The sequence below is a fragment of the Lycium barbarum genome, chromosome 8, assembly GCF_019175385.1.
Source record: "Lycium barbarum isolate Lr01 chromosome 8, ASM1917538v2, whole genome shotgun sequence".
NCBI classification, from domain to species: domain Eukaryota; kingdom Viridiplantae; phylum Streptophyta; class Magnoliopsida; order Solanales; family Solanaceae; genus Lycium; species Lycium barbarum.
The window spans coordinates 10,380,037-10,405,187 of NC_083344.1; the positions used below are offsets into that span (position 1 = coordinate 10,380,037).

The 25,151-nt window shown below is 37.8% G+C and overlaps 1 long non-coding RNA gene across 1 annotated transcript; it reads right to left on the bottom strand.

The window, feature by feature from the left end:
• Positions 1–349: 349 nt before the first annotated feature.
• Positions 350–23,505, bottom strand: LOC132605912 (uncharacterized). Its single transcript, XR_009569497.1, has 3 exons — positions 23,056–23,505; positions 8,821–9,006; positions 350–664 (listed from the first exon to the last, which is right to left on the bottom strand). It is a non-coding gene; the product is annotated as an uncharacterized LOC132605912 (long non-coding RNA).
• Between the last annotated feature and the right edge of the window lie 1,646 nt (positions 23,506–25,151).

Here is a 25,151-nt window from a genome sequence, read left to right on the forward strand (position 1 = left end):
AGATTAATTAACAAGAATTTGAGGATTTAAACCTCATCTAATAACTTGAGCCAGAGATAGAAAAATTACTTGAGATTATATTGATTGTCACATCTTCTACATTTTATGGCTTGAGAAAGCTTAGTAATGACATTTATCAATTTGGTCGAGAGACTTTTGAAGAGATTTTAGAAATCATTATCTATTAGCACCGTTCTTGTTTAGATTCCCTTTATATTGTTCCCTATGGATTCGACCTTGTCAAGTTCCAATTTCACAAGTCGCGCAGGCACCTACCTATCCTTCGTCGGTAGGCTAATCCTTAACCCAGCATCTACAACCACAGTATAAATAGCGGAAGAAGATAAAGTAACGTAAGTCTGACATATGAATATATAATAACTGCGGAAGTAAATCAAAAACCACCCCAGTATCTGGTCTGGACATACAAGATCATCTACCTAAAATCAATAAGTCTGGAAGTAATAATAATACATCAATAGTCTCAATAATGTCTCAGAATACCAAAGTAAGACATAATAGATGAAGTGTCTTCCGGTAGCGAAGTGTCCATATTCTCACCCCAACAGACTCGAATCAGCAGCCTCTATCTATTAGCCACGATGGGTAAACGTTAATCCCACCTGGTACTCTACATTCATAAAAGAATACAGCAAGTGCAGGTCTGTGCAAACAACACGTACTGTTAGGTATCATAGGCCAACTAAGATTAGCTAACATATACCAAGACAATAAAGTAAGATAAACAGGTAAATCAACAAGGTATAAGTCAACACGGGCCAGTAACCATGTACAAGTCATCACCAATGTTATAGCATCTAAACCCAACTGTGCCAAGTCTCAATACTTCCAATCCGAATCCATATATCACAACTATATCAAAAGAATCCAAAGGTACAATGCAATGCAATAATGATGAAATATGGATGCAATGCACATGCACCGATACACATGTACTCCGATGATGGAACATCACATCTCGGCAGCACAACCCATGGGAGACCCACGAAGTCCATGAATCAGTCAGTCATCACGATTCCGGCAAAGACCTCAAAAATCGCTACCAGTACTCATACCTCGATTCCGAGATAAACATTGGACATCAATGCTCACATCACTCTCATCCAACTAAGCCCAGCTCATAACAGTGTTTCCTTGTATATTATCAATGTATCAATAATACATCATGAAGGATGAGAATGCGTGTAATGTATGAGTTCAATGTCAATAATCAAATCAATCTTAATAGTACCACACATAGGCACACCAATAATATCAATAAAAAGACTACAAAATAGCCACAATAGAATCATAATCTTCGTCTCAAAACAACAACAAGTAAGGTGCTAGAATATCATCATCAAGATATATCACTAGTCACCAATATCTAATATCTCCACGTGGCAACAAGCCAACAACAAGATAATTCACAACACAACGGTGTTGCTAGCCCCAAATCATATAACAAAGCCCAACCTAAGGCAATATCCAACCCAACTTCATACCCGAAGGTTTAAATTATTCTCCAACAATATCATCTAAATATATACTTCGCTAATTGAAGTCTCATCATAGGGTAAACCGTAACCTACCTGGAATGCTGAACCGGAAGGTCTCCAACAATCATACCTTAGTATTTCCTTTCCTTCAAGCCTTGTGATAATGGAAGTCTAATCATATCCAAAATATGCAATTAGAATCAAGAAGAACATCATTCAAACCTTTCTTTTATTAAAGGCCCAATTCCCAATATGGAATAGGGTTTATGAATTAGAAAATGGAATAAGGAATCTATAGGTTTCAACAAGAAATTAAGGTTCTAGCTGATCAATTCCCATCAATAAAAAGCTAGGAGAACTAACAAAATACTAACATTCGGATTCTATGCAAAACCCCCAAATTTGGGTATGAACCCTAATTTTCAAACATAAATTTATCCACTAATTAGGAAGAAATCATGCAATAATAGATTTTAGTCATCAATTCCATGCTTAATGAAGCTAATCAATAAATCAAGATTACAAAGTCTAGAAAGAAGAACTCAATGAACCCTTTTTCAATTCTTAAACTCTTAGTGAACTAGCATGATAATGGAATCCTAAGTGATTATGTTAAATGGAATAGCAACGAAGATAGAAGGACTTACGACAAAGATTTTCCCCCAAAAATCATCTTGAAATGCACCCAATAACTCTTAAGTCGAAATAATAATGCATACGAGACTTAGGGCTTTTAATACTCATTTAATGAATGTATCTGCCCGATGCTTGCTCCTACTACAACGAGATCGCTGCGGCGGTCCCTCAGAATGTTGCGGCGGTCAGCCAATCAATGCACTGGGCTGCTTCTGCCACTGCTATAGTGGTGCTAGTTCTACGATACTGGTGCCGCTATAGCGGGGCACAAGAAGCAGAAAACTCCCCAAAAATCACAATCATAACCCGAAATCTGGTCACATACCATATATGTAGACATACATAAAAATACGCTACGAACACACTCGTGACCTCAAAATTGTCATTCGGGGTCTCGTTGACCGAGTCAACCCCCAATACCTCAAAACTAACTTTCCAACCCAAGTCCCAAAATGCACCCCAGTGCATTGGTAACCGAATCAAATATGCACACAAGTTCTAAATGACCATCCAGACCTCTCAGAATCGACAAATTCCTGAAAAAGGTCCGGTTACCCAAAAGTCAACTTTAAGTCAAAATTCCCACAAAACCACCCAAATCATATCCAAAGACCTAGGGAAGCATATCAACGGTCCCCTCGGGTCAAGTGAGCTAATCAAGCTCGGGAAAGGACCAAGAGCTTCGAAAAAGCAATAACGACCAAACGGGTCATTAAATACCAATTAAACATTCCCTCATCCTTAAGTGTCATGAAAGGGAACGGGGAAAGATACCTGAGCCCGCAATAACTAGGGATATCTTGAACACATCTCGGGATCCTCCTAATAGGAAGGATTCTCATCGCACAAAACTGAACCCCAAAGAATGATACAGGAACCATCAGAATTGTACTTCTTCAACCTAGAAACAAGAAAAACTGGATGAACACCCGACAAGCTTGGTGAAAACTGACTCATAAGAAACACGATCAATACCACGGATAGTCTCAAATAGGCCAATACACCTCGGGCTCACTTTCCCTCCTTCCCATATCGCATGTCACCCTTATTAGGTGTATCATTCAGAAAAAATCAATCCCTCACTTTACCGGTCACAACTCTATAAACTTAGCTTAAGCTCCAGTTTTTATATCTCCATATTCGAATTTCCATCGCAACTGATCCTCGAATAAACGAATTGCTTTGCTCGAATTCTCTGATTAGATAAAACTGCAACTCTAGATATGATCAATAGGCCCCACAAACACTTTCCTAAACCACTACAATACTCTGAAACATGGTCATAAACCATAGCCCATTCTAAATCGGGATAATATTCGGATTCGCTAACCTTTCTTTCGCACCTGCCAAGCCATTTTTTGCACCGCGATTTCTTAGAAACAGATGATCACACAGATCACAAACCTAAAATCATGACTTACTCTCACCAGAAAGAATCCTTGATCCATCTGAGACCTCTATGCAATTCTATCAAAATTCATCTTACTGACAGCCAACTTGGCTAGTTCCGAGTCTTCTTAAACCTTTAAATCACAATACATAAACCATATCACTGAATATCCCGCCTAGCAAAGTTCGTGGAAACCCAACTGATCACTATAATGACCTCTCGTACAATAGTTCCTCCTCAAATGTGTACTAAGCTCATTATAAACCATTATTCTATCCAAGTGACGGTTATCAGGAAATATCATTAATTCCACTAGAAACCCCTGACAAAGCTCGATAAATATGTCATACCTCAAATCTGAGCCGAAACAGATCTAATCCTTAAATATCTTCCTGGAAATATAAACATAGACCATTAAGCTTAACTCGAACAATGTTGATCCTGAATGAATGCACAACTCTCGAATACCACCAATAGTCATTTGAACTGACTGCGAATTTTCGAAACCAATTACCGTCTTATCGCACATCCGTGGCAGCCAATTCTAATCTTTTTCTCACGCATAAAAAATCATGTCTGTCACCCTCAAATCTACAAGTTGAGTCAAATCCAAGTTATCAACTTAGTGTCGAAGAGCTATACCTTACGATTCTAATCTTCATATTTCTCAACCTTTAACCGACACGCAAATCCGACACAACCCCAAACTTTTTGACGCAAAACCTGAAGCCTCACATAATAATCATTTAACCAATGGACCTCTCATTGTATCACTTCGATATACTCATAAATTTTCTAAAAGTATCCAATCTTAGAACTGCCGCTCTAAATCTCATGCAACTACTCTAAAGTCTTTAATAACCAAAAACGCTTACCCAAACTGTCCAGTCAATATTACTTGCAAAAAAATATATTGCCACGAGTACGGTCTCATCTAGAGAATATTACTCTAGCCCTCACATAATAGGGATTCCACAAATCTTTTCTCTTAAAGCACGTTAACTCATCCACTGTATAATGTTACGAAAATTACCCAATGGTGTACCACTAAGCCACTTCTTGTAAACCTCAACATTTTGGTTAACTGAAATATTCTTATCACTAGTTGTCAATCATGAACCTCATGGAATTTTTCTCATATCACTTAGTCCATTTCTATAAACTTCCTTCATTAAACTCACGCAACAATCACACCTCGTCTAAATATGCAAGACAACGATGCCATAATCTAAATAGACTCAAGTAATCTCAAGATGTACCACATTCTTGCCGACTCTCGATCAACTATACCCTTTATCGACTCGTCAATTTCCCAGTTTCTAATCAATTGACGATCGTCAATACCATAATCAATCCTCGAATCTACTCAATCAAATACTGTATAATCATAAGTCTTGAAGATAGTCGAATCAATCCTGGAGATAGGATCATACCACACACTCTGCACATAAGAGTTCTTCTTAACGCTTACACCTCTAAACTGAACACTCTCTAAGTGTATCGCATAACAGTCTTACTAACATCCTCATGTATCCCGCTGAATCGTCCTTGCTCAAATTGTCTTACTCAGTCTCTGAAATGTTACCCCGAACTCAACTCAGTTAACCCATCATTGATCTACCATTTTAAGCATCCTCTTTTACTAACCCCTTACTCAAAATCCTTAATGTTGCTAGCGCCTAAAGAATCACCTCTTACCTCATTTATTGAATCTGAACACCTCTAACCACTCGCATGACTATTCCTTATATTCAATCACATAAGCCGAGTAATAGCCCCACTAGTAGCGGGATTTAGTCAAATTTACATAATGAATAGAAGGCCCCCAACCTTAGTCCAACATTAGGTGCAACACCTGGTTAACCCTCCTAAATATTAAACTTTTAGACTGGCCTAACACTGATAATCGCAACCAAGCTCTCACATCACTAATTCTTGTTTCAATGATTTCCTTTCTGTCTTTAACCTAGAAGACACCAATCAACCTCGTCGGTCACACCTTTTACTGAAGGTGATAATATAATGCCACCATAATCCAACATGACTCAAGTACCCATACTACCTCACCTCAAGTCTCATGAACCTTTATCCCCTGAACCAGATAGCAAGATGCCTTAGTGTAATCCTTCAGTTCCCGTGTTTTATTTCAAACCACTTCTATCACTATCAACCAACAAACACTCAAATCCACTCGATACTCTAAACTAATCATTCATCTAAGCCAAACGAACCACAAAACAATATAAATATTTCCCCTCAAATCTAAGTGAAACAACTTGTAACTCCTCAAGTCATTCACTCATCACATTTGCCCATAATTGAAGTCATTTCTATCAGTCGATTACCAGTTCCTCAGAAGCCTACAACTTAATCAAATTTACCGATCAAATGATGTGCCCGTATCATTTACTTAAAACAGCGTAGTCCTTTAACATCAACGAGCTTATATCAAGAATTACTTTTAGTACCATATCCCCAAGATATCATGTGAAACTGTAAGTACGACCGTTACCAAACCATGCCTAATTATTTCCACAAGATTCAATACTCCATAGTAACCATAGCTCAGACGACCACTTCCATCGGTAATATTATGTCATGTCGAACCCCCTTGACCTTTCACAACTGAACACGAAATTCGCCCTTGCATCAATTGGAACCTTATCCTGACAACCATGTCAGATTCAAATTTTTCCTTTCTAATATCACGAAAGTGCTCATATCCGAGACATCCTACGAAACCTTACTTCGTTACACGCTTTCCAAAAAATTCTTCCCTATTTTTTAAGAATTCCCCCATGATAAATAAGTCAAATTGGAACTGCACACAACAACCAAGTCTAATCGCGACTTCACGCAATCGAATCGTTAAGCCATATCTAGAACTGAACTTGATCACACGTCCGAATCAGAATAACACATCTCGTACCATACTACTACGAGTCATAGATCAATCATTCGCATAAGAATTAATTTTCTTCACTTGAATCTTCTTTATGGAAATATTGTATGATTAAAGTGTTAGATGAAACTCTTGTTTTGCTTATGTATTGAATGATTTTTATTGATAATGAAGTGAGTTAATGTTGTTTTAATTAATTTTGCTCTTTAATGTTTCTAGGGATTAGATAACCCTAAGACCCGCCCATTTACTTCGATTTGTGCTCGAGAGAGGAAGACTGAGGTTGGAAAACTTTAATTAACTAGAATATGGAGCTTTAAACCTCATCTAATAACTTGAGCTAGAGATATGAAAGTTACTTAAGATTATATTGATTGTTCACATTTTCTACATTCTAAGGCTTGAGAAAGCTTAGTAATGACATTTATCAATTTGGTCGAGAGACTTTTGATGAGATTTTTGAAATCATTATCTATTAATAAACTCGCTCTTATTTGTAAAATCGTGAAATACATTGGATCGTTACTTAAGCATAATTTCCTTTATATCCATACTTGTGGTCATTGATCATTTTAGCCGCTTTCTAGTTAGTTTTTGTTAGTTGTTAAACCAAAAATCAAATATTGAAAAAGTGTTTGGCTTAGCTTAGTTAATAATAAATCCTTACTTGTTTAAATCGTCTTTATATTGTTTCCTGTGGATTCGACCCCGATTCTACCACCTCTCGATGGACACTCACGCATAATACGACCTGACTGATTGCAGGCATAACAAAAATCTAAACCCAAGTGGCACTGTCCAGTATGTAACTTTCCACACTGAGTACATTATGGTAGAGTTAGTCTCATCTGGCCTGACTCACCTCTATATTGAGGACCTGAGGCTTTGGAACCCTGACCTGGTCTTGAATAAATAGGTCGATCAAATCTCTGACCTGCAAATTGCGGAGGTACACTAGCCGCTGAGTGCATGAAAGCCTATGGTACTGCTGCCTCTGACCACCTCTAAACTCACTGACAGCACCTGAAGATCTATCCCTCTTACTGTGACCCCTATTATGCTCACGCTCAGCCCTCCGCTACTGCTTACGCTCCTCTAAGCTCTGTGCATGAACCTGAATGCAAAAAATAACCATACCTGTCTGAAGAGATGTCGTCATGCACTCATCAATCAAGTGTGGTCCCAATCCACTGACAAATCGATAAACATAATCTTCCATCTCAGCTATAACAGCTGGAGAATATCAAGCCAATGAGTTAAAATGAAGACTGTACTCCCGAACACTCATGCTCCCTTGTCTAAGGTTTAGAAACCTATTAGCTCTGGCCTATCGAATCTGTGGTGGCAAATAATGTCGAAGAAAGGCATCTGTAAATTCCTGCCACACGGGCGGGGGTACATTAACTCCTCTAGATGACTCCCAGGTCTTATACGAGTGAACAATAATATCCCATAACCTATAGGAAGCCAACTCTACTGACTCAGTGTCTAAAGCATGCATCACCCGCAACATCCTTAACTCCCACTATAAAGTTCTGTAGGTCCTCATCTAGTTTTGACCCAAAGAATTATGGAGCGTCTAAATTAATAAAATCTCAAACCCTGGCACTAACAACCCGGTCACCATAACTCGCACCCTTATGCTAGGACTGAACGGCTACTAGTTGAGTCAACACACGAATAGCCTCTTGCATCTTCTGACCTGAAGCACAGGTAGAGGAACTGGGGGTGTTGGAGTTGGAGTTGAAGTTGGATCTGGGGCTGGAGCTCCTCTATGCTCCTCAGGAGTGGGTGGAGTATAAGAGGCCCGAGGTGGATTCTCATTCTGGGACTTGCCTTCCTCAACATCTAAAAGTGGTACCCGTCCCTTTCTCCTAGCTGCCACTGTCTTGCCCTTCTGAGCCGCGGAAACTTTCCTCGACATGAACATTTCTGAAATCATAACATATGGTTAGGAAAAAGGGTATCCTTATAACATCACTCTATCGCACGATCTAAGATGAGAAAGAAAGGTCAATCTTCCTAAATGTCCTTCAGCCTCCTATTTATAAGTGTGATGCACTGCACAACCATAAACAAGACTCTACTAGACACGGCTAGCAGGCAACCCTAGGACGAACTGCTCTGATACCAAATTTGTCACTACCCAATCGGAGGGCCATAAGGGCACCTGGAGGTAACCAACCGAGCACCACAAGACATACATGCATCACATAATCATACCTGAGTGGGTCATAATGCTAACTAATAGATATCACAAACTATAAGGGACACAAGCGCAAGATATATATGCATATATATACGTCATCAAACTGTGCCCTTGTATACAAGCCGATAAGGCTGTCAAAATAATATAAAAAAATATGGACCGAGTAGGTCATAGAACATCTTACTATGGATATCTATCTACGAGCCTCTATTGGAGTGCATAACGTAATAAAGATGGGATAGGACCCCGCCATGCCCAAATGTACACAAAAGAATCATACCAAGCTGGACTGCAACTCTAGAACAAGTGGAATGCTCTTGTACAATCGATGAGAAGGCAGCCTAAGGGTCTGATCCGTCTCCCTATCTACCTGCGGGCATGAACACAACGTCGACAAATAAAAGGACGTCAGTATGAATAATGTACCGAGCATGTAAGGCATGGAAAGCAACATAATAAGGATATGAAAGTAGCAAGAGATAAGATAAATAACTTGTGCATCTGAATGCCTCTTAAGTCAGATAATATGCATGCTTTCCTTTTAAAAAAAATCATTTTTCATATATATGTATGTATATATAAATATGTAATACCGTACCCTGCTATAATAGGCTTGGTGTCATCCGTACCCGGTAATGATAGGCTCGGTGTTATCCGTACCCAACTACAGTGGTGTGCACAATAGGTGTCGTACCCAGCCGACTATAGTGAAACTTGGTGTCATAAAATAGCTACATATATATATAAAGTATTCATGAGAACTCAAAGAAACGTTACAACTCTATCAGAGTGATGTAAGGTCGGTATACCTCCGATTACCATATGGAGCTACCATCATCGACATATCTCATCTTGAAGGAACAATAACCATAAGATGAGATAAACAACCATAAACAAGACAAGTGATCACGAGACAAGATCAATAATCATGAGATAAGATCAATAACATCATAAGAAGATCAAGAATATAAGCTCCTACTATTTCTAAGAGTGGAATTGTTATGAATATCATTCGTATATGTTCGTATTGATATGATCATGCCAAAAGAAAGAAAGGGACAGCTTAACATACCTCGTCATCTCCTTAACTACTCAACATCTATCCTCCCGAGCTTGTTAATCTACATTCAAGATGATTCATACTAAGGTTAAGTCATTGAAACTCTCATAAGGTCAAACTAAATTAATTGGTAAGCCAATGAAAATCGGGCACCAGTTCCCCTATATCATCTACTTCCACAAAACGCAAAAACAACAATAAAACACCAACAATACCATAGCCAAGATATTACATTCAAATTGTACTCAATTCAGTCCAAAACTTCTTTTCACATTCAATCCATAACAACAACTTCAATACAACACCTTATGACCTTTTCTCCAATTTCGTTTCCTCAAATCTTAGCATAATTACCACATAACCTCATAAACATGAAAATAGGATGAAATAGTACCTCAAAAGCTCAAGAACACTCCAATTCTGTGATCACTTCACCTTGAAATATCATCCAAAACTTCTACAAGGAGAAGAGACAAGTTTCAAGCACACTTTGAAACCCTAAACACTTTGATCCTCACTGTGATCTTTGATTCAACCACACTTTGAAACACTAAACACTTTGATCCTTACTTTGATCTTTGATTTAAGATTGGAGAGGTGTTTGAATATGTTAGGAGAGGTTTCTAGAGCTTTCTTGAACCTGGGGTTTTATTTAAAATTACTTAAATGGAAGAGGGGTCGTAATATATAAAATCAGCAAAATCCACCGACTTGCTAAATATGGGCCATATATACTGGTCGTATAACATTATACGGCCAACTTGCTAGCCGTATAAAATTATAAGGTTCGTATAATGGGCCATATAACACCACCTTAAAAACTGTTTTCTATGGAAAATTTTAAAATCCTTAAATGCGGTCCATATCTCAAAATACGGACCATATCTCAATTATACGGTCCATATCCTATATTTTGCAGAAACAACTTTTGACGAACCTTTCCACTTTGATTCACTTATCCTCTAATCCATTCGTAACTTATAAAACATGAACTTTAACCCTTATAAGCATACGTTAAGCATGTCCAACCTCATATATCCTCAAAAACTATCCCAGTGTCCCAAACTAAAAAAACTACCGTACGACAAATCTAAATGTATAAAACTACAAGGTGTAACAAACATAATTCGAGTACATGTAAAAGATGAAGTCCTTGGAGTGCTTCAAGACATTAGTGACCAAGCTCAACAGATTGACTAGTTTTGTAATTAAGTCATAAGGCCCATTTGGCCATTTATGTAATAGACTAGTGCTATTATAAATAGTGACCCTTAGCGTTATTTTAATTAGATAGATTTTGAATGATTAAGGGTTTTACTCTTGGTCAGTGTTTAGGATTTCCCATGTATTTCTTGATGAACCTCCTTTGGATTCATCCATGTATAAATTCCTTCTCTTCTTCCCTGGATTCATTCTATGATTAATTACTATTTTAATTATAAGACTGTCATTTCTTCCTTATAATTACTTGTTATCTCTTTCTCGTTTGTCCTTATCATGTTACCGTCAATTGTTTTCGCGTATTTAGTTGTTATCATTTGGTATCAGAGCTATTTCTGATAGACCCCAATTGTGGGAGTTTACTGGGTATGTTATTTTTGTTGTTGTATTGATTGAGTTTTTATTCAAAAAAAGATAATAGAACCCCCCCCCCCATCCCAAAAAAAAGGTCACTGTGTGTGTTCTTGGCATTCTACATTGACTAGGTTTGTCCAACTAATTCACTATTCAATTACTTATTCTAGGATAATTAAAAATCCGAGCTGGGTTTTTCGTAAGCACGTGACTGATATTGTTTATTTCGAATTTGTTCGTTGTGTATTGGAGTTGCGAAGTAAAAGAATTTGGTTCACTGCTTATGGGTTTTAGTTCGTGGTTTAAAGATCTGAAAGTTGTTTTTACGTTGTATTGAAGAACTTGATGCTTAAAAAATAAATGAATTTGAAATTTCTTTGTATTTTTAGATGTGAGAATTGTTGGATATTGGTTGTTGTGCTAAATTTTCAAGAATCCAAGTTGAAAGTGAAAGAAAACATGGCTCAAAATCATGTTAGCCATAGTTAGAGATTGAAGCTTGAAGAAGAAATTTGAAAATGAATTTTGTTGATTTGGTGTTTGTTTGAACAAACTGGTGGTTGAGATTTATACAAGCAATGGGGAGAAGTTGTATCTCAAATTTGAGCTCATTTGATTAAGTATTAAAGGAGGTTAAATCATATTTTTAAGCTCATTCTTGGAGAACAAGATGAATCTGAAATTTTCTGATTTGTAGAAATAGCCAAAATCTGTCACAATTTCAAAATTGGCTACTTTTGTCTAGTAACCAATTTTATTTCCAAATTCAAGTATAGTCTTTCTCAATTTGTATTCCTTTCTTTCCCAGTTTAATTCTAGCTAGATTACTTTAGTATTTTCTACTTAATGATAAACTAGTTTCTTTTGTGTGTTTTTTATTTTATTTCTTGCTTTTTTTTTTTTTGGATTTTTCTCTTTAATTTTGTTGTGTGTTTCTTGGTTCGTAGTCTGTTAGTTTGACTATCCTTCTTTCATTTGAACATAAAATTTATCCATGTAACGACCCATTTGATCGTTATTGTATTTTCGACACTTTTGACCTTTCTAGAGCTTGGTGAGTTCACTTTTGACCCGAGGGGACCGTTGACATGCTTCCCGAGGACTTTAGATTTGATTCGGGCGACTTCTTATATAATTTTATCTTAAAGCGAAAAAGAGTTGACTCAAAGTTGACTTTTGGATAAACGGATCTTTTTTGGAAATACATCGACTCTGAGAGGTTCGGATGGTCTTTTAGAACTTGTGTGTATATCTGGTTTGGTTCCCAATACACTGGATGCATTTTGGGACTTTAGTTGGGAAATTGGAATCGAGGTATCAGGTGTTGACTTGGCCAACGATACCTCTATTAGGATTTCTGAGGCCACGAGTGTGTTTGTAGTGTGTTTTTATGTGTCTGCGTATATGGTTTGTGAGCAGATGGCCTCGGGAGTTAGTCAGAAATTCGGGTTGAGTTATAAAAAGGGGATTAGTTTTCTGCTTTCTGTGTTCGTTGCGTGTTTTTATATGTGTCTGCGTATATTGTTTGTGAGCAGATGGCCTCGGGAGTTAGTCAGAAATTTGGGTTGAGCTGTAAAAAGGGGATTAGTTTTATGCTTTATGGTGCCAGCTTTAGCGGCACTATTATCACAACAGCGGTACCGCTATAGCGGTGAAGGGATCGTTGGGACGGTGCCGCTGAAGCGGTCTGAGTGACCGCGGAAGCAGTGATCAGACAGTGACTGGGTAGTTAATGCTATAAAACCCCAAGTCTTTCCATTCATTTATTATTCCAAAAGTGGTTCATATTAGGAGCAATTCTAGAGGGTTCTTGGAGAAGATTCTTAGTGGTAAGTCCCTCTGATCTCCTTGCTAATTCATTATTCCTAATCATCTCCCTTTTCCTTGTTAGTTCATTAGTAATGGAAGATTAAAAGTGGGTTTGATGGATTTTCTATCTAGGCTTTTAAATGATGAAATTGATTGGGTTTATCCTAGATTATGATGTATCTAAGGTTGTTAAACATATATCTCTCATTATAAGTATTGGATTCTTGAATCTTAGAGTTAGGGTTTATACCAAAAACTAGGAGTTTTGCTTGGATTTAGAAATTGGATGTCATTGAGTTAATTTAGCAATTAGTGATGGGTTTCGATCACCTAGTGTTTAATTGGATATTTTATCCCGAATTTCCCGTTTGACCTTGTAGGCCCCGTTTCCCCAAACTTTAGGGTTGGTTTTTACCTAATTTGAATGATGGCAATATAGGTATCGATCTTCATGATTTCTAATCTAGATTTCGAATATGCTTAGACTTTCTTGATCTTGAGGCTCAGCAGAAGGGCAAGGCTAAGGAGTAATTATTGGTGTATTGCTATTTGGACATCCAGGTAGGTCATGGCTTACCCTTGGTGAGACTTTGTATAGCGGAGCATATATTTAGACGATATTTTGGAGAAAACATGTAAACCTTTGGGTATACAGTTCGGTTGGATATTGTCTTAGGTTGGGCCCTGTTGCTTGATTGGCACTAGCCACCCCGTTGTATTGTGACTTGATTGCTTTATTGTTATTGGCTTGATGCCACATGGTAATAGTGGATATTGGAGACTATTGATATATCTTGTTCATGATATTGTGGTATCTCACTTGTTGATGTTGGTACGAGGATAGTATTTTATATGACTTGCATAGTCTTTCATGGTATGGTTGGCATACCCATGCTTGGTACCTGTGATATTGATCTGATTATTGATGTTGATTAATACATTGCACTTAAACACATCTCTCATGATACATGGTTGATACAGTGTTGATACTTGATGAAACACTATGATGAGCTTGGTTCAGCTTGTATGAGAGTGATGTGAGAAGTTGATATCCGATAATTCTCCCGAAATCGTGGATTGTGTGGAGTGATGTCAGAAGTCCAATATCCGATGGTTATCCCGAAATCGTGGATTGTGTGGAGTGATGTGAAAAGTTCGATATTCGATAGTTATCCCGGAATCGTGGATTGTATGGAGTCATGTGAGAGTCTGATGTCCAATGATTGTCCCGAAATCGAGAATTGAGTGAGTACATGGACTTCGCGGGTCCCCCATGGGTTGTGCTATCGTGACGTCGATATTTTCGTCCAGAGTACATGTGTACACAGCATTGCATTGCATTGCATTACATTATGGCTTATATTGTGATTATCTAGTGTTTTATTTATGATGTTGGTTTTTGGATGGATATATTGAGACTTGACACATTTGGATTTAGATGCTTCCACCTAGGTGTTGATGTGTACTTGGTTCTGATTATGTTTTATTTATACTTGTTTATTTATCTGCCTGTCTTACTTTATTGTGTGAAGTATGTTAGCTATACGTAGTCGGCCTTTGATACCAACCAGTACTGTGGTTTTGTACTGACTTGCACTTGATGCATTCTTTTATGAATGCAGAGTTTTATGATTTAGTTTTTCACCAGATTTGTCGAATGGTCATCGGGTATTTCCATGTTTTTGTATAGTAGAAGTACCGTTCTAGTGGTTTCTGTATCATTCGTTGGGATTCAGTCTAGTTAGATGCTCTTGTATGGCCTAGACCAGACCCTGGGTGTATTTCCTTATTTTCGCATTTTTCCTATTTTATTATCGTACGACTTACGTTATTTATTCTCTTCCGCTTAATGGATTTATTTATGCTTTTATTATTGTTGGTTGAGGGTTCTGTTACCGAGGTATGAAATGTAAGTGCCCGCATGGCTTTGCCAAATTGGGTCGTGACAAATTGGTATCAGCGCCCTAGGTTACCCGATCTGTAATACAAGAGCATGTCTAGTAGAGTCTCGTGGATTGGTACGATGAGCTCCGTACTTATCGGCGAGAGGCTATAGGACATTTTGGAAACTTCACTTCCTTCAATCTCTCGTGCGACTTCATTCAAATTGGTATCTAGTCGATTCTAATTGGTATCTAAACTTTCTTATCTCAATCACCTATGGAAGGTGGAAACTCATCCTTAATTCTTACGCGAATGATCGATCTATGACGTGTTGTGGAATGGTACGAGATGTGTTATCCTGATTCGGACGCGTGATTCAATACGGTCACTATTTATGGCTTGAGGTTTTGATTGTGTGGAGTCGCGATTAGACTCGATTGCTGTGGAGTCGCGATTTGACTCATTTATTGTGAAAGTTCGGGAGAAATTGGAAGGTAGTTCAGAGGGTTACAGGGTCTCCATGTTTCAGCGTTGGGTTACTCGGAAGTGACAAAGTGCATTTATGGCTTAACAATAGTGGGTCGCTCGATGACGCGATCGGTATGACTTTAGCTTCGCCAAGTCTTTATGATGGTGCGCGCGACACTTGTGAACCAATGGCGGGTCGACAATTCCTCGACGGTGGAGTATTAGACTTCGGCATGTGAGAACAAGTGTAAGTTCAGTGATGACATCGAATGCAGACAACGTATCGCGATCACGGGTAATAAAGGAAGAAGTTGATAATAAGGACATGATGGAATAATTTTGTGGAAAGCGCGTAGCAAAGTGAGACTTCATAAAATATCTTAGACATGCGTATTTTTCGAGAGATTGGGAAGGGAAGAATTAGTATCTGTCATGGTTGTCAGGATAAAGTTACGACTGGTGCTAAAGGTTATTGTTGATGTTAAACGACTACTTAGTTATTAAGTGAATGCTATGGGCACCTCGTTTGATCGGTAAATTTGATTGGGTTGTAGGCTTTGAGGAGTTAGTAAACAACTGATGGAAATGACTTCAAATATGAGCGTATGCGATGAGTTAATGACTTGAGGAGTTACTGTTTGTTCACTTAGATAGGAGGAGAAACATTGATAATGTTTAGTAGTTGTCGGGCTTAAATGGATGATTAGTTTAGAGGATCGAGCGGATTTGAGCGTTTGCTGGTTGATAGTGATAAAAGTGAGTTGAATGAAATACGAGAATTGAAGGATTACAATGAGACATCTTGCTATCGGGTTTTGAGGATTAAGGTTCGTAAGACCTGAGGTGAGGTAATATGGGTTTTTGAGTCGTGTTTGGACTGTGGGGACATTATACCCTGATGTGTAGTAAGGGGGTGATTAATGAGGTCGGTTGGTGTCTTTGAGGTTAAGGGTAGAAAGGAAATCGTTGAAACATGAGTTAGTAAGGTGAGAGCTTGGTTGCAATTGTACAGTGTAGAGTGGGCTTGAGAGTTTATGGATGATTTGGTATGTTATGTTATATCATAGACTAATAGAGGTCAGTGGTCGACTAAGGTTGGGAACCTCGTATCCGTTGTGTAAAATTGTCTAGATCCCGCTACTAGTGATGTTAGAAGAGGGATTGGCGTGCGAGTGGTTAGAGGTGTTCAGATTCAATAATTGAGGTAAGAGGTGATTTTTCGAGGACTAGTAATGTTTAAGAATTTAGTAAGGTAATTCGGGAAAGGACGCTTCAGTGAGATACATGAGGATATTAGTGAGACTGTTGTGTGATATGATGGATTAGAGGGTGCTTAATTTCAAGTTGTAAGCTTTAAGAAAACTCTAATGTGTAGAGTAGGTGGTATGATCCTATCTTCCGGATCGATACTTATGATTATGCGGTAGTCAATTGAGTAGATTCGAGGATTGACTACGGTATTGATGATCATCAATTGATTAGAAATTGGGAAATTAGAGAGTCGAGAAAAGGTATAGTTGATCGAGAGTCGGCAAGAATGAGATACATCTTGGGATTACGAGAGTCTATTTAGATTATGGCATTGTGGTCTTGCATATTCAGATGAGGTTTGATTGTTGCGTGAGCTTAAGGAAGGAAATCTATACATCGACTAAGTGATATGAGGAACATTCTGTAAGATTCACGATAGAAAGCTCGGAATAAGCATATTCAGTGAACGAACATGTTGAGAATATAAGAAGTGGTATGGTGGTACACCGTTGGAAAATTTCATAACATTCTACAGTGAATGAGTTAATTTTTTAAGCAAAAGGATTGTGAAATGCCTATCATGTGAGGCTTAAGTTATATTTTCGGGAAGGGACCTTGCTCGTGGTAATACCGTATGATTAGAATTAATATTGACTGAACAGTTTGGGTAAGCGCTTTTGGTTATTAAGGACTTGGGGGTAATTGCATGAGATTTCGAACAGTAGTGTAAGATTGGATACTTTCGGAGAATTTACGAGCATATAGAGGTGATACTATGAGTGGTTTAATGGTTATATAATTACTATAAAAGGCTTCAGGTTTCACGTCGAAAGGTTCGGGGTTGTATCGGAATTGCATATCGAGTAAAGGTTGAGAAGTATGAAGATTGAACTCATAAGGTATAGCTCTTCGGTACTACGTTGATAACTTGGATAGGACTCAACTTGTGAAGTCGAAAGTGATAGACATGATTTGTTATACGTGGTTTGGTTATGATTGGTTTCGAGATTCAGAGTCGGTTCTAATGACTATTTGTGATATTCGAGAGTTGTGCATTCATTCAAGGTCAACTTGGTTCGAGTTAAGCTTAAAGGTCTATGATTACACCTCTAGGAAGATATATAAGGACTCGAATCGTTTCGGCTCAAATTTGGGGTATGACAGATTTTCGAGCTTTGTAAGGATTTTCTAGTGGACTTGATGATACTTTCTGAGAACAGTTATTCAGGACAGAATAAGAGTATACAATGAGCCTAATACAAATTCGAGGAGGAACTGTTGTGCGAGAGGTCTCTATAGTGATCAGTTGTTTGCTCGACGAGATATTCAGTGGTATGATTCCTGTATTGTGATATGAAGGTTCAAAAAGGATTTGGAACTGGCCAAGTTGGCTGCTGGTAAGATCAGTTTTGATAGAATTGCGTAGAGATCGCAGATGAATCAAGGATTCTTTCTGGTGAGAGTAAGTTATGAGCGCAGAATTTTGGTATGTGTATTCATATGTTTCTAAGAAATCGCAGTGCGAGTAATGCCTTTAGAAGATATGGGAGAAGGAGCTAGCGGGAATCAGAGCATTTTATCGGTTCATAATGGGCTATGGTTTATGACTAGGTTTTAGAGAATTGCGTTGGTTTGGAAAGGTGTTTGTAGGGCCTATTGATCTCATTCAGGATTACGGTGTTACCCAATCAAAGAATTCGGGTAAAAGCAAATTGTTATTCGAGGATCAGTTGTGAAGGAAATTTGAATGCGGAGATACGATAACTAGAGCTTGAGCTAAGTTAGAGAGTTTTGACTGATAGCGTGAACGATCAGGTTTTAATGTTATACCTGGCAAGGGTGTCTTGCGATTTGGGAAGGAGGGAAAGTGAGCCCGAGGTGTATTGGCCGTTATGACTACTTGTCGTTGGACCCTTGTTCTATGAGTTAGTTTTTCACTAGATCTGTCGAATGTTCATCGGGTATTTCCATGTTTCTGTATTGTAGAAGTACCGTTCTAGTGGTTTCTGTATCATATGTTGGGATTCAGTTTTGTTCGATGAGAATCTTTTCTATAAGGAGAAGTCTGACATGCGTAGCCAATATCTTCAGTTATTTCCGATTCGAGCATTTTTTGTCCTCTCTTCCTTGTCGCTCGAGGACGAGCGATTGTTTAATTGGTATCTGATGTAACAACCCGTTTGGTCGTTATTGCATTTCTGACACTTTTGACCCTATCCTGAGCTTGGTGAGGTCACTTTTGATCCGAGGGGACCGTTGACACGCTTCCCGAGCTGTTTAAATTTGATTCGGGCGACTTCTTGTGTAATTTTGGCTTAAAACAAAAAAAAAATTGACTCAAAGTTGACTTTTGGGTAAACGGATCTTTTTCAGAAATTCGTCGACTCCGAGAGGTCCGGATGGTCTTTTAGAACTTGTGTGTATATCTTATTCAGTTCCCAATGCACTCGGATGCATTTTGGGACTTGGGTTGGAAAATTGAAATTGAGGTATCGGGTGTTGACTCTGTCAGCGAGACTTCCGTTGGGATTTCCAAGGCCACGAGTGCGTTTGTAATGTGTTTTTATGTGTGTCTGTCTATACCGTTTGTGAGCAGATGGCCTCGGGAGTTAGTCGGAAATTCGAACTGAGTTGTGAAAATTGGATTAATTTTCTGGTGTCTGGTGCCCACTTAAGCGGCACTGTCATCGCGGCAACGGTACCGCAATAATGGTTACCCTGCCGCAGGAGCGGCCGTGCCATTTAGGCATGACCGCTGTAGCGGTCAAGGGATCGCTGGGGAGGCGCCACTGAAGCTGTCGGAGTGACCGCGGAAGCGGTGATCGGGCAGTGACTGGAGCAGTTAATGCTACAAAACCGAAATCTTTTCATTCATTTATTATTCCAAAAGTGGTTCATATTGGGAGCAATTCTAGAGGATTCTTGGAGAATATTCTTGGTGGTAAGTCCTTCTAATCTCCTTGCTAATTCATTATTCCTAATCATCTTAGTATCCCTTTTCCTTGTTAGTTCATTAGTAATGGAAGATTAAAAGTGGGTTTGATAGATTTTCTATCTATGCTTTTAAATGATGAAATTGATTGAGTTTATCCTAGATTATGATGTATCTAAGGTTGCTAATCATATATATCCCATTATTAGTGTTGAATTCATGAATCTAAGAGTTAGGATTTATAACCAAAATTAGGGGTTTTGCTTGGATTTCGAAATTGGATAAATCATTGAGTTAATTTAGCAATTAGTGATGGGTTTTGATCACCTAGTGTTTAATTGGATATTTTACCCCGAATTTCCCGTTTGACCTTGTGGATCCTGTTTCCCCAAACTCTAGGGTTGGTTTTTGACCTAATTTGAATGATAGCAATATAGGTATCGATCTTCATGATTTCTAATCTAGATTTCGAATATGCCGAGACTTTCTTGATCTTGAGGCTCAGCAGAAGGGCAAAGCTAAGGAGTGATTGCTGGTGTATTGTTGTTCGGCCATCCAGGTAGATTATGACTTACCCTTTGTGAGACTTCGTGTAGCAGAGCATATATTTAGATTATATTGTCGGAGAAAGCATGTAAGCCTTCGGTTATGAAGTTGGGCTAGATATTGTATTAGGTTGGGCCCTGTTGTGTGATTGGGGCTAGCCACCTCGTTGTGTTGTGACTTGATTGCTCTATTGTTATTGGCTTGATGCCGCATGGTAATAGTGGATATTGGAGACTATTGATATATCTTGTTCATGATATTGTGGTACCTCAATTGTTGATGTTAGTACGAGGATAGTATTTCATATGACTTGCGTTGTCTGTATGATATCGTTGGCGTACCCATGCTTCGTACTTGTGATATTGATTTGATTATTGATGTTGATTCATACATTGCACTCATTCACTTCTCTCATGATATACTGTTGATATATTGTTGATACTTGATGAAACACGTTGATGAGCTTGGCTCAATTTGCATGAGAGTGATATGAGAAGTCCGATATCCGATAGTTATCCCAGAATCGTGGATTGTGTGGACTGATATGAGAAGTCTGATATCGGATGGTTATCCCGGAATCGTGGATTGGTGTGGAGTGATGTGAGAAGTCTGATATTCGATAGTTATCCTGGAATCGTGGATTGTGTGGAGTGATGTGAGAGTCCGATGTCCGATGATTGTCCCAAAATCGTGGATTGAGTGAGTACATAGACTTCGTGGGTCCCCCATGAATTGTGCTACCGGGACGTCGATACTTCCGTTCGGAGTACATGAGTACATAGCTTTGCATTGTATTTGCATTCTTACATCATTGCATTGCATTACATTATGACTTATATTGTGATGATCTGGTGTTTTACTTGTGATGTTGGTTTTGGATTGGATATATAGAGACTTGGCACATTTGAGTTTAGATGCTACGACCTAGGTGATGACGTGTACTTGGTTCTGATTATGTTTGACTTATATTTGTTGATTTATCTCCCTATCTTGCTTTATTGTCTGAATTATGTTAGCTATACGTAGTCGGCCTATGATACCTACCAGTACTGTGGTTTTGTACTAACCTGCACTTGTTGCATTCTTTTACGGATGCAGAGTTCCAGGTTGGATCTACTTCCGTCGCCCGTGGCTGATAGTCACTATCAGTAAAGCTTAGAGTATACAGGGTGAGCACGAGACGTTCACTGCCTTGAAGACACCTCTTATTAATGTCTTGCCTTCCATTCCAAGACATATACAAATATTGATGTATTATTATATTTCCAGACTTGTATATTTCTAGTTAGATGCTCTTGTATGGCTTAGACCAGACTCTGGGTGTATTTCCTTATTTCTGCACTTTTCCTATATTATTATTGTGAGACTTACGTTATTTATTCTCTTCCGCTTAACAAATTTATTTATTTATGCCTTTATTATCGTTGATTGAGGATACTCTTACCAAGGTGGGAAAGGTAAGTGCCCGCACGGCTTAGCCAAATTGGGTCGTGACAATCCAGAATCGATACTTGAAACTTATTTGGTGTTATTTGAGGTGTTGGCTTGTGAAGAGATTTTTGGGAATCCCTTAAGCGAAAAAAAGCAAAGAATAGTGAAAACATTTGAGCATGGTCTAAGAGCCACTGACCTTGAGCATATACACGAGGAAAAAAATTGGGTGCCATCTTTTGATTGCTACATGTGAGGGAGTGCATTGGTGAGGTCTTTTTTTATTACTAACTCGTTGTTTGTATTTGAAATGTCGTTCATAGCTTCTGATAGCCCTTGTGACAATGATTTGAAAGTTTATGGCTATGATGAAAATGGAGAATATTATGATGATGACCATGGCACAAATGAAGATTGTGGGACACACAATGAAGGGGATGACTACTACAGTAAGGATGTTGGAGTACATGTATATAATGGAGCTTACGAAAAAGAACATGAACTTGAAAAGTCCTATGCCTCTAATCATGAACATGAAGGTGATGATGCTTCAAGGTATAATTCTTTTACATACACTTCTTGTGATGAATATCATCATAGAGTTAGTGAAAATGATTATTCTTGGGTGAGGGAAAAATTACTTGATGGCCTTATCTCTTCCTCTTCTTCCTCCTCCGCCTCTCTTTCTTCTTCTTCTTCTGCTCCTCCTCCTCTTCTTCTTGTTCACAAATTGCATATATCTTCACCAAGACGTTAGCTGGTCCACTTCATCGCCATTTCTTAGGCAAGTTGGGCGTCCTAGCCCCCGGATCCCACTTGAAGGGGGGTGTTGACTGAGAAAAGGAAAAGACAACAGCTCAATGTGGATGCCTTGACAGAGCATTCGAAGGAGATGAGCACGCGCTCACCTGATTAAGTGATATGATCTGTGCTGATATGTGTTTTGGACAGGACAACACATCAGAAATTGGGCCAAATATTTCTTGTTATTTAGTCGAAGTCGTAGGCCCAAACCAGCAGTACATCTTTCTGTTCTGATTTTCATCAATACAGAGTTGTATTTGTATTGTACATAGTAAAATGCCTCATCATCTTAACAAGTTCATTACGAGTCTATGTATTAGTAATAGAGTTTTGCTAGGACTCTTTAACTTTGGTCTGCGATACTATAAAATTACACACTGAATAAAGAGAAAACAAGAAAATTTTCCAGATTCTTTCTCCTTTCAGATCCAAATTTGTTGCCGCATGATCGGGCGGCCAAATAGCACGCAAGGTACCAGCAAGGAACAATAATTTTCTTGTACTTTGGAATTGGAAATTACTTTCGGGAAGCACGAGTTTCATAGATGATATAATTACTTCAATTAATCCAATCAAGAAAGATGGAAAGACAAACAAAAATATCAAGAAAGGTGATACAAGCCCAACACAAATTAATAAATTATAAGTCTAGCTAGTACCTTATTTTCTCAGGCTAACAGAAAGGCAATTCCCAATTCCGCCACCCTATTACTGTCGCCTGGTTCATGTGAATTAAAAACAGGATATATGTGCATACCAATTTGGTAGGTAGGTGTAGATGATTTATGTTGGTGGCGATGGTACATATGTTAACAGTGATGCTGACTTTGGGTAGTGGTGGAATAAGAAGTATTGGTATGGTGAGTTGGCATACCAATTTGGCTAAAATGAATAGGGTAAACGGAGGAAGGTTAGATTTGAGCCTTTATTTTTAATGTTAAGGACATAGATGGACTGATAGTATAACACAGTATAATTTATTATTAAAATAAAAAATAATAATAACATTTAATAGAAAATGAAACTTCAAGGAGTGAATCACGCCTCTACTACTAACAATACAAGTAAAATCAACATTTAGGGAAATCACATCCTTCTAGCAAATTTATTCATACGAGCTGAAACAAAAAATTCGTACGGATCACTGTTAGATAACTAGTATCCTATCTCAATTTTAAAATGTTAGCTATGCTATTACTCTCAGGAGAATGATAAAATTAAATTAATATTAAAGATTGAGATGCTCGCAAACTGATTCGGATACCAATAATATACCTAGTCTAGGGAAAACATAACCGCTTGACCAAATGAGCTGAGTAGTTCTTTAACAAATGACCATGATTCGAACACCATGGTTCTAAAAAAATCAAATCAAAGAATTCACACCAAGATAAATATAAAAGTGGATAAACATGAGTTTCGAAAAATAAAATTAGGAAAATTATGCTATTTTATACGAATTCTCATAATAATAATTTAAATGCCAAAGAGTTCTAAATTAAATTGGACACTAATGGAGAGTCAAAATTTCTTAATCTAATAAATAATAGACACACATCTTTAATTTGATTTCATGCTAAAGTTTCTTAATGAACTAGAAAATTTACAAATTTAGTTAAGAAAAACTCAGATTTTGAAAGGAAAAGAAGGGGAAAAATCCAAAGGAACGGAAAGAAAAGTACAAAAAACGAAAGAAAAAGAAATAACTAGAAGAGGCATAGACAGTAAAAAGAAATAACTAGAAGAGGCATAGGCAATAAAAAGAAAGGACAGAAAAAATGAGGGTCAGTTTTGTTTTAACAAAAAATGTAAGACAACGTTGAAAGTTACGCTTTAGGCGAGAATCAAGCATGCAAATTTCAAGTGGTTTTGATCACATTTCACCATTGAGCCACTCTTTGAACCAAGGATATTCATATTCTTATATAAATCGGCTACAATTAATCTCTAATTTATATACAGTATAATTTTCTTACAAAGAGTGTACAACTGATCACCCTCTACGTACATAGCTTCGACCCTGGTCTTGACTCAAGCAAACATTTGTAGCACAATTTGTCCATTTGACATCCTAGCTAGGTCCCTAATATAAATTTTCACTACCTTTTGATTTGACATCCTAGCTTTGTCCATAACATAAAACTTAAGAACCCCGAACCCTGCTTAATAACTGCTAGCTAAGATCAATTATCTGTGCCAATAACACCTTGACGCGTAGAAGTGGAGCCTGAATTTTTTTATTTCTAAGTTCTGGACCATAACTAAATTTTTTTTTTGGTTTATTTTTTTGGTTTTGGATTATATTACTATACATGTCAAATAAATTTTTAATAAAAATATAAAATTTGAACCAAAAGTATTGAATTCATAGCTAAAGAGGTGGCCCCGCCTCTATTGACGTACGCTTGATACGTCAGTTGCCACTCTCTCCTCAACAGTACCTAGCTACTACTATAAATAGAGGGGTTCGAATTGGTATTTCTTCAAATTAATATATACCACGAAATATCTATAGCACATTTCTTTTCGAATTTTTTACCAAAGTAAGCCATTATTTCAGCCAATTCACTAAAATAATATATTCTTTTGAAAATTTACAGAAGTAGAATAAACGTATTCCGCAGTAACGTATTATGCATTATTTTATTCAAAAAATTCAACTGGCAAAAAAGTTAAAGGTTAACGGTGTTAATGGGTAATTCGTTACTGTGAGTATCGTTTTATGATTAATACGTTACTGTGAGTAACGTTTTAT